The 10,830-nt window shown below is 36.6% G+C and overlaps 2 pseudogenes; both read left to right on the top strand.

The window, feature by feature from the left end:
- The first annotated feature begins 982 nt into the window (after nucleotides 1-982).
- Nucleotides 983-7,048, top strand: LOC125368896 (annotated as a pseudogene).
- A 38-nt stretch (nucleotides 7,049-7,086) lies between these two features.
- The window catches only part of LOC125368895, a 4,340-nt pseudogene continuing 596 nt past the window's right edge, over nucleotides 7,087-10,830 (top strand).

Raw genomic sequence — 10,830 nt, 5'->3', positions numbered from 1 at the left:
ATCTATTGGAAATGAAAGTCAATTTTCAGTCACAAACTCAAAAATTAAGGACAAATTGGAACCATTAACTATTAACTGTGAATTCATAAACGATTCTTGGATTTCAATCGAAATTGTATTTCTCTAATCCTAATGATATGAAAATAAAAATTGATACGTAACCAATCCGTATTGATTCTTTTCAATAAAAAAAAATTCTTCTCAGTTTCAATTATAACAACAATTATGAGTATATGTAAACCCTAGAACATAAAATTTTATGCGGATATCTATCTTATCCGTCTATGATTCCTATAGGAAAATTTCTATTCAATGAAAATGGAATATAAATTTTGATAGAGCATGACATGCGCTGTCCAAAATAGAACTGCAGTAAAAGGAGAGACGTATATATAGTATAGATAGCTATAATTATGAGATAGCTATAGTTATGCCCGCATATGTTTAATAAGCCTTCTTATGTTTGTTTTATGTTATGCACTTCAATCGTATATGAACTCGATTAAAAAGATATAAAAAATCTCTCTTCTATGCAAATTTTTTTGAACTAAACAATGAAATCCATGAAAAGCTAAGTGCTAAAAAAAATCAAAAATCAACTTTATATTGTTTCGGATTATTGGTTTTTCTCTCATCGAAGATTTAATCCCGAATTCAGTTATTTTATTGGTATCCAAGCGTATTGGAAATTGGTATCCAAGCGTATTGGAATATGTAATATCATAATAATGGTAGAAATTGAATCACTTTTTGTTTTGCTATTCTATACAAAATTTCATAAGTCTAAGGTAAGTGGAATTTCTCAATTCTTTTCCAGCTGTCTCTGTTGCAAATTCGAATTTGAGTATAAACTTCTCTTTATTCCTCCGTTCATACGTATTTCATACATTCCATATCTATGGAGATAGATAAAATTTTATGTGATTCTGTAAACAGAATATAAATTCCATCATTGCTAGATCGATCCATATAATTTGAATGAAGAACGATCCAATACAATAATGGAATTTTTTTAATAAACGGGAAATTCAAAATGCTCGGGGATGGAAATGAGGGAATGTCTACAATACCTGGATTGAATCAGATACAATTTGAAGGATTTTGTAGGTTCATTGATCAGGGCTTAACAGAAGAACTTTATAAGTTTCCAAAAATTGAAGATACAGATCAAGAAATTGAATTTCAATTATTTGTGGAAACATATCAATTAGTAGAACCGTTGATAAAAGAAGGAGATGCTGTATATGAATCACTTACATATTCTTCTGAATTATATATATCCGCGGGATTAATTTGGAAAACTAGTAGGGATATGCAAGAACAAACTATTTTTATTGGAAACATTCCTCTAATGAATTCCTGGGAACTTTTATAATAAATGGAATATACAGAATTGTGATCAATCAAATATTGCAAAGTCCGGTATCTATTACCGGTCAGAATTGGATCATAACGGAATTTCGGTCTATACCGGCACCATAATATCAGATTGGGGGGCGAGTAGAATTAGAGATTGATAGAAAAGCAAGGATATGGGCTCGTGTAAGTAGGAAACAGAAAATATCTATTCTAGTTCTATTATCCGCTATGGGTTTGAATCTAAGAGAAATTTTAGAGAATGCGCTACCCTGAAATTTTCTTATCTTTCCTGAATGATAAGGAAAAAAAAAATTGGGTCAAAGGAAAATGCCATTTTGGAGTTTTATCAACAATTTACTTGTGTAGGCGGAGATCCGGTATTTTCTGAATCCTTATGTAAGGAATTACAAAGAAATTCTTTCAACAAAGATGTGAATTAGGAAGGATTGGTCGATTAAATATGAACCGGAGACTGAATCTTGATATACCTCATAACAATACATTTTGTTACCGCGAGATATATTGGCAGCTGCGGATCATTTGATTGGAATGAAATTTGGAATGGGTACACTTGACGATATGAATCATTTAAAAATAAACGTATTCGTTCTGTAGCGGATCTTTTACAAGATCAATTCGGATTGGCTCTGATTCGTTTAGAAAATGTGGTTAGAGGACTATATGTGGAGCAATTAGGCATAAATTGATACCGACTCCTCAAACTTTGGTAACTTCAACTCCATTAACAACCACTTATGAATCTTTTTTCGGGTTACACCCATTATCTCAAGTTTTGGATCGAACTAATCCATTGACACAAATAGTTCATGGGAGAAAATCGAGTTATTTGGGTCCTGGAGGATTGACAGGGCGAACTGCTAGTTTTCGGATACGAGATATCCACCCTAGTCACTATGGGCGGATTTGCCCAATTGACACATCTGAAGGAATCAATGTTGGACTTATTGGATCTTTAGCAATTCATGCCAAGATTGGTCATTGGGGGTCTTTAGAAGCCCATTTTATGTAATCTCTGAGGAATCAAAAAAAGTACGGATGTTTTATTTATCACCAAATAGAGAGGAATACCATATGGTAGCGGCAGGAAATTCTTTGGCGCTAAATCGAGGTGTTCAGGAAGAACAGGTTGCCCCAGCTCGATATCGTCAAGAATTCCTGACTATTGCATGGGAACAAGTGCATCTTCGAAGTATTTTTCCCTTCCAATATTTTTCTATCGGAGCTTCCCTCATTCCTTTTATCGAGCATAATGATGCGAATCGGGCTTTAATGAGTTCTAATATGCAACGTCAAGCAGTTCCACTTTCTCGGTCCGAAAAATGCATTGTTGGGACTGGATTGGAACGCCAAGTGGCTCTAGATTCAGGGGTTCCCGCTATAGCCGAACGCGAAGGAAAGATAATTTATACTGATATTGACAAGATCATTTTATCGGGCAATGGGGATACTCTACGCATTCCATTAGTTATGTATCAACGTTCCAACAAAATACTTGTATGCATCAAAAACCCCAGGTTCCGCGGGGTAAATGCATTAAAAAGGGACAAGTTTTAGCGGATGGTGCCGCTACAATTGGTGGCGAACTCGCCTTGGGCAAAAACGTATTAGTGGCTTATATGCCGTGGGAAGGTTACAATTTTGAGGATGCGGTACTCATTAGCGAACGTCTGGTATATGAAGATATTTATACTTCTTTTCACATACGGAAATATGAAATTCAGACTCATGTGACAAGCCAAGGACCTGAAAGGATCACTAATGAAATACCGCATCTAGAAGCCCATTTACTCCGAAATTTAGACAAAAATGGAATTGTGATGCTAGGATCTTGGGTAGAGACGGGCGATATTTTAGTAGGTAAATTAACGCCTCAAATGGCGAAAGAATCATCGTATGCTCCCGAGATAGATTATTAAGAGCCATACTTGGTATTCAGGTATCTACTTCAAAGGAAACTTGTCTAAAACTACCTATAGGTGGTAGGGGGCGAGTTATTGATGTGAGATGGGTCCAGAAAAAGGGGGGTTCCAGTTATAATCCGGAAACGATTCGTATATATATTTTACAGAAACGTGAAATCAAAGTGGGTGATAAAGTCGCTGGAAGACATGGAAATAAAGGCATCATTTCCAAAATTTTGCCTAGACAAGATATGCCTTATTTGCAAGATGGAAGGCCTGTTGATATGGTCTTCAACCCATTAGGAGTACCTTCACGAATGAATGTAGGACAGATATTTGAATGCTCACTCAGGTTGGCGGGAGGTCTGCTAGATAGACATTATCGAATAGCACCCTTTGATGAGAGATATGAACAAGAGGCCTCGAGAAACTTGTATTTTCTGAATTATATGAAGCCAGTAAGCAAACAGCAAATCCGTGGGTATTTGAACCCGAATATCCGGGAAAAGTAGAATATTTGAGTGGAAGAACGGGGGATCCCTTTGGGCAGCCTGTTATAATAGGAAAGCCTTATATCTTGAAATTAATTCATCAAGTTGATGATAAAATACATGGACGTTCCAGTGGACATTATGCACTTGTTACCCAACAACCCCTTAGAGGAAGGGCCAAGCAAGGGGACAACGAGTCGGAGAAATGGAGGTTTGGGCTCTAGAAGGATTTGGTGTTTCTCATATTTTACAAGAAATGCTTACTTATAAATCTGATCATATTAGAGCTCGCCAAGAAGTGCTTGGTACTACAATCATCGGAGGAACAATACCTAAACCTGAAGACGCTCCAGAATCTTTTCGATTGCTCGTTCGAGAACTACGATCTTTGGCTCTGGAACTGAATCATTTCCTTGTATCTGAGAAGAACTTCCAGATGAATAGGAAGGAAGCTTAATCAGGATGAATCAGAATTTTTCTTCTATGATTGATCGGTATAAACATCAACAACTCCGAATTGGATCAGTTTCGCCTCAACAAATAAGTGCTTGGGCCAAAAAAATCCTACCTAATGGGGAGATTGTTGGAGAAGTGACAAAACCCTATACTTTTCATTACAAAACCAATAAACCTGAAAAGGTGGATTGTTTTGTGAAAGAATTTGGGCCTATAAAAGTGGAATTTGTGCTTGTGGAAATTATCGAGTAATCAGAAATGAAAAGAAGACCAAAATTTTGTGAACAATGCGGAGTCGAATTTGTTGATTCTCGGATACGAAGATATCAAATGGGCTACATCAAACTGGCATGCCCAGTAACTCATGTGTGGTATTTGAAACGTCTTCCTAGTTATATCGCAAATCTTTTAGATAAACCTCTTAAAGAATTAGAAGGCCTAGTATATTGCGATGTGTGATTTGATCGAAATTCTGATTTTACAGTTTTGAAATGAAAAACTGTCATCCCATTTATTTTGGGATGCCCTGGATCTGACATGTCTCTTGAGAGGAGTAACATGAAGCTCAGAATTATGGGTGTATTCAATACTCCCCAATAAAAGAGGAATTGGTCTATGGTCGATGCAGTAACGAAAAAATAGGAATTCCTAGTTGTACCTCGTGAAAACCGACTTCTTTCTTTCTTTTTATTTTAAAAATAGAAAGAAACTATGTTTATACTCAAGTAATCAAATATGTCATGGTTACAGGAGTCTATACATCGCATATAGGCTTTAACAGCATCGTGGCATAACCGTCGAGGTGAGTTCGGGACCTAAGAGATCGAATAGAAAGAGACATAGACAAATAAATCCCTTATGAATTCTAAGGTACTAGGATTTTATCATTCGAAGGGAAGTAGACTACTCAAGAATTTCACATTTCATTTAGATCGTAATTGTGAAAATTGAATAAGTTGTGATAATTGAATAAAGAATTCAGAAATTCGAAAAAAAAAAAGGAAGAAGGAATTAATGAGAGCTTGCTTGGTGTTCATTATTCATTGGGAACTTGAGTAAGGAGTAGCTCTTTTTTGGTTTTTATCGATTTTGAAATTTGAAAGCAGGAACCCTTTTCTTTCTATTTGGTATAACTACTTGGGCCGGATGAGAGGAAACTTTCACGTCCGATTTTGAAGGGGGAGACCTATAGTATAGGAGTATAGGATCCTATCCCAATTTTTCTTTTGCTAGGCCCATAGCTAAAAACCTACTTTTTACGATTACGAGGTTCATTCGAATACGAAATTCAATCCTGGAAATACAGTATTCCACTTTTTTTTACTGCCCAAGGCTTCGATACATTTCGAAATCGAGAAATTTCTACAGGAGCTGGTGCTATCCGAGAACAATTAGCCGATCTAGATTTGCGAATTATTATAGATTATTCATCGGTAGAATGGAAAGAATTAGGGGAAGAAGGGCCTACGGGGAATGAATGGGAAGATCGAAAGTTGGAAGAGAAAGGATTTTTGGTTCGACGCGTGGAATTAGCTAAGCATTTTATTCGAACAAATATAGAACCAGAATGGATGGTTTTATGTCTATTACCAGTTCTTCCTCCCGAGTTGAGACCGATCATTCAGATAGATGGGGGTAAACTAATGAGTTCAGATATTAATGAACTCTATAGAAGAGTTATCTATCGGAACAATACTCTTATTGATCTATTAACAGCAAGTAGATCTACGCCAGGAGAATTAGTAATGTGTCAGGAAAATTAGTACAAGAAGCCGTGGATACACTTCTTGATAATGGAATCCGCGGACAACCAATGAGAGACAGTCATAATAAGGTTTACAAGTCGTTTTCGGATGTAATTGAAGGCAAAGAAGGAAGATTTCGTGAGACTATGCTTGGAAAACGGGTTGATTATTCGGGGCGTTCTGTCATTGTCGTAGGCCCCTCACTTTCATTACATCGATGTGGATTGCCTCGCGAAATAGCAATAGAACTTTTCCAGATATTTGTAATTCGTGGTCTAATTAGACAACATCTTGCTTCGAACATAGGAGTTGCTAAGAGTAAAATTCGGGAAAAAGAGCCAATTGTATGGGAAATACTTCAGGAAGTTATGCAGGGGCATCCGGTATTACTGAATAGAGCGCCGACTTTGCATAGATTAGGCATACAGGCATTCCAACCCATTTTAGTGGAAGGCCGCGCTATTTGTTTACATCCATTAGTTTGTAAGGGATTCAATGCAGACTTTGATGGGGATCAAATGGCTGTTCATGTACCTTTATCGTTGGAGGCTCAAGCGGAGGCTCGTTTACTTATATTTTCTCATATGAATCTCTTATCTCCAGCTATTGGAGATCCCATTTCCATACCAACTCAAGATATGCTTATTGGGCTCTATGTATTAACAAGCAGGAATCGCCGAGGTATTTGTGCAAATAGGTATAATCCATGTAATCACAGAAATTATCAAAATGAAAGAATTTACGATAATAACAATCAATATACGAAAGAATCCTTTTTTCTAATTCCTATGATGCAATTGGTGCTTATCGGCAGAAAGAATCAATTTAGATAGTCCTTTGTGGCTCCGTTGGCAACTAGATCAACGCGCTATTGCTTCAAGAGAAGCTCCCGTCGAAGTTCACTATGAATCTTTGGGTACCTATCATGAGATTTATGAACACTATCTAATAGTAAGAAATATAAAAAGAAATTCTTTGTATATACATTCGAACTACTGTTGGTCATATTTCTCTTTATCGAGAAATCGAAGAAGCTATACAAGGGTTTTGCCAAGCCGGCTCAGATGGTATCTAATCATAGGGATCTAAGCTAAGTAATTCTATGACACTGGCATGAATTCCGATCTCTTCAGTTCAGCTAGGACCCTAGTTCCTGAATTTCATTTCTATGCAAATCAAGATCGAGAAAGGAAGTTTCCAATCATTGGCTCAAATCCATTGTCGAACTCTACTCAGCGGAATATGGAGGTACTTATGGCCAAACGGGCCAATCTGGTCTTTCACAATAAAGTGATAGATGGAACTGCCATTAAACGACTTATTAGCAGATTAATAGATCATTTTGGAATGGCATATACATCACACATCCTGGATCAAGTAAAGACTCTGGGTTTCCAGCAAGCCACTGCTACATCCATTTCATTAGGAATTGATGATCTTTTAACAATACCTTCTAAGGGATGGCTAGTTCAAGATGCTGAACAACAAAGTTTGATTTTGGAAAAACACTATCATTATGGAAATGTACACGCGGTGAAAATTACGCCAATCTATTGGGATATGGTATGCTACAAGTGAATATTTGCGACAAGAAATGAATCTTAATTTTAGGATGACGGAACCCTTTAATCCAGTCCATATAATGCTCTTTTTTCGGGGCTAGGGGAAATGTATCTCAAGTACACCAATTAGTAGGTATAGGAGGATTAATGTCGGATCCACAAGGACAAATGATCGATTTACCTATTCAAAGCAATTTACGCGAAGGACTATCTTTAACAGAATATATCATTTCTTGCTACGGAGCCCGCAAAGGGGTTGTCGATACCGCTGTACGAACATCAGATGCTGGATATCTTACGCGTAGACTTGTTGAAGTAGTTCAACACATTGTTGTACGTAGAACAGATTGTGGCACCACCCGAGGGATTTCTGTGAGTCCTCAAAATGGGATGATGTCGGAAAGAATTTTTATTCAAACATTAATTGGTCGTGTATTAGCAGACAATATATATATGGGTCTACGATGCATTGCCATTCGAAATCAAGATATTGGGATTAGACTTGCCAATCGATTCATAACCTTTCGAACACAAACAATATCTATTCGAACTCCCTTTACTTGTAGGAGTACGTCTTGGATCTGTCGATTATGTTATGGCCGGAGTCCTACTCATGGCGATCTAGTGGAATTGGGGGAAGCCGTAGGTATTATTGCAGGTCAATCCATTGGAGAGCCGGGTACTCAACTAACATTAAGAACATTTCATACCGGCGGAGTATTCACAGGGGTACTGCAGAACATGTACGAGCCCCTCTAATGGAAAAATAAAATTTAACGAGGATTTGGTTCATCCCATACGTACACGTCATGGGCATCCTGCTTTTCTATGTTATATAGACTTGTATGTAACTATTGAAAGTCACGATATTATACATAACGCTACTATTCCACCAAAGAGTTTCCTTTTAGTTCAAAACAATCAATATGTAGAATCAGAACAAGTGATTGCTGAAATTCGGGCGGGAACATACACTTTGAATTTTAAAGAGAAGGTTCGAAAACATATTTATTCCGATTCAGAAGGGGAAATGCACTGGAGTACTGATGTATACCATGCACCTGAATTTACATATAGTAATGTCCATCTCTTACCAAAAACAAGTCATTTATGGATATTATCAGGAAATTCGTGCAGATCCAGTATAGTTCCTTTTTCGCTCCATAAGGATCAAGATCAAATGAACGTTCATTCTCTTTCTATCAAAAGAAGATATATTTCTAGTCCTTCCGTAAATTCCGTAAATAATGATCAAGTTAAACCCAAATTCTTTAGTTCAGATTTTTCGGGTAAAAAACCAAGTAGGATTCCTTATTATTCAGAACTTAATCGAATCGTATGTACTGGTCATTGTAATCTCATATATCCCGCGATTCTCTACGAGAATTCTGATTTATTGGCAAAGAGGCGAAGAAATAAATTCATCATCCCATTCCAATCAATTCAAGAACAAGAAAAAAAACTAATGACCCGCTCCTCGGCTATCTCGATTGAAATACCGCTAAATGGTATTTTCCGTAGAAATAGTGTTTTTGCTTATTTTGACGATCCCCAATACCGAAGAAAGAGTTCGGGAATTACTAAATATGGGGCTATAGGGGTGCATTCAATCGTCAAAAAAGAAGATTTGATTGAGTATCGGGGAGTCAAAGAATTTAAGCCAAAATACCAAATGAAGGTAGATCGCTTTTTTTTCATTCCCGAAGAAGTGTATATTTTACCCGAATCTTCTTCCCTAATGGTACGGAACAATAGTATCATTGGAGTAGATACACCAATCACTTTAAATACAAGAAGTCGGGTGGGCGGATTGGTCCGAGTGGAGAGAAAAAAAAAAAAAATTGAGCTTAAAATCTTTTCTGGAGATATCCATTTTCCGGGAGAGACAGATAAAATATCCCGACACAGTGGTATCTTGATACCACCAGGAATAGTAAAAACAAATTCTAAGGAATCAAAAAACAGAAAAACTGGATCTATATCCAACGAATCGCACCTACCAGGAAAAGTATTTTGTTTTGGTTCGACTAGTAATCATATATGAGATAGCGAACGGTATAAATTTAGAAACACTTTTCCCCGGGATTTATTGCAGGAAAGGATAATCTGAAACTTCGAGTTGTCAATTATATTCTTTCTGGAAATGGTAAACCGATTCGAGGAATTTCTGACACAAGTATTCAATTAGTTCGTACTTGTTTAGTGTTGAATTGGGACCAAGAAAAAAAGTTCTTCTATCGAAGAGGCCCGCGCTTCCTTTGTTGGAAGTAAACACAAATGGTCTGATTCGTGATTTCTTAAGAATCAACCTAGTGAAATCCATATTTCATATATCAGTAGAAAAGGAATGATCCATCGGGTTCAGGGCCGATCTCTAATAATGGGGCAAATCCACCAATATTAATCCATTTTATCCCATCTATTTCAAGACAAGGATTCAACAATCACTTAAACAAAATCAAGGAACTATTAGTACGTTGTTGAATAGAAATAAGGAATGTCAATCTTTGATAATTTTGTCATCATCTAATTGTTTTCGAATGGATCCCTTCAACGATGTAAAACATCACAATGTAATAAAAGAATCAATTAAAGAGATCCTATAATTCCAATTAGAAATTCGTTGGGCCCTTTAGGAACAGCCCTTCAAATTGCGAATTTGTATTTATTTTACCATTTAAATTTAATAACTCATAATCGGATCTCAGTAGCTAAATATTTGAAACTTGACAATTTAAAACAGACTTTTCGAGTACTTAAATATTATTTAATGGACGAAAACGGGAGAGTTATTAATCCCGATCCATGCAGTAACAGTGTTTTGAATCCATTCAATTTGAATTGGTATTTTCTCCATCATAATTATCATCATAATTATTGTCATAATTATTGTGAAAGCTTCACAATAATTAGCCTGGAACAGTTATTTGCGAAAATGTCTGTATGGCCAAAAACGGACCACATCTAAAATCAGGTCAAGTTATAATTATTCACATTGGCTCTGTAGTAATAAGATCCGCTAAGCCTTATTTGGCCACTCCGGGAGCAACCGTTCATGGCCATTATGGAGAAATCCTTTACGAAGGAGATACATTAGTTACATTTATATATGAAAGTCGAGATCTGGTGATATAACGCAGGGTCTTCCAAAAGTAGAACAAGTGTTAGAAGTGCGTTCAATTGATTCAATATCGATAAACCTAGAAAAGAGAGTTGGGGGTTGGAACGAATGTATACCAAGAATTCTTGGAATTCCTTGGGGATTCTTGATTGGTACTGAGCTAACTATAGTGCA

The sequence above is a fragment of the Ricinus communis genome, unplaced genomic scaffold (assembly GCF_019578655.1).
Source record: "Ricinus communis isolate WT05 ecotype wild-type unplaced genomic scaffold, ASM1957865v1 Ctg22, whole genome shotgun sequence".
NCBI classification, from domain to species: Eukaryota; Viridiplantae; Streptophyta; class Magnoliopsida; order Malpighiales; family Euphorbiaceae; genus Ricinus; species Ricinus communis.
Note: the sequence above shows the minus strand (reverse complement) of the source record. Positions and strands in the feature narration are given on the sequence as shown.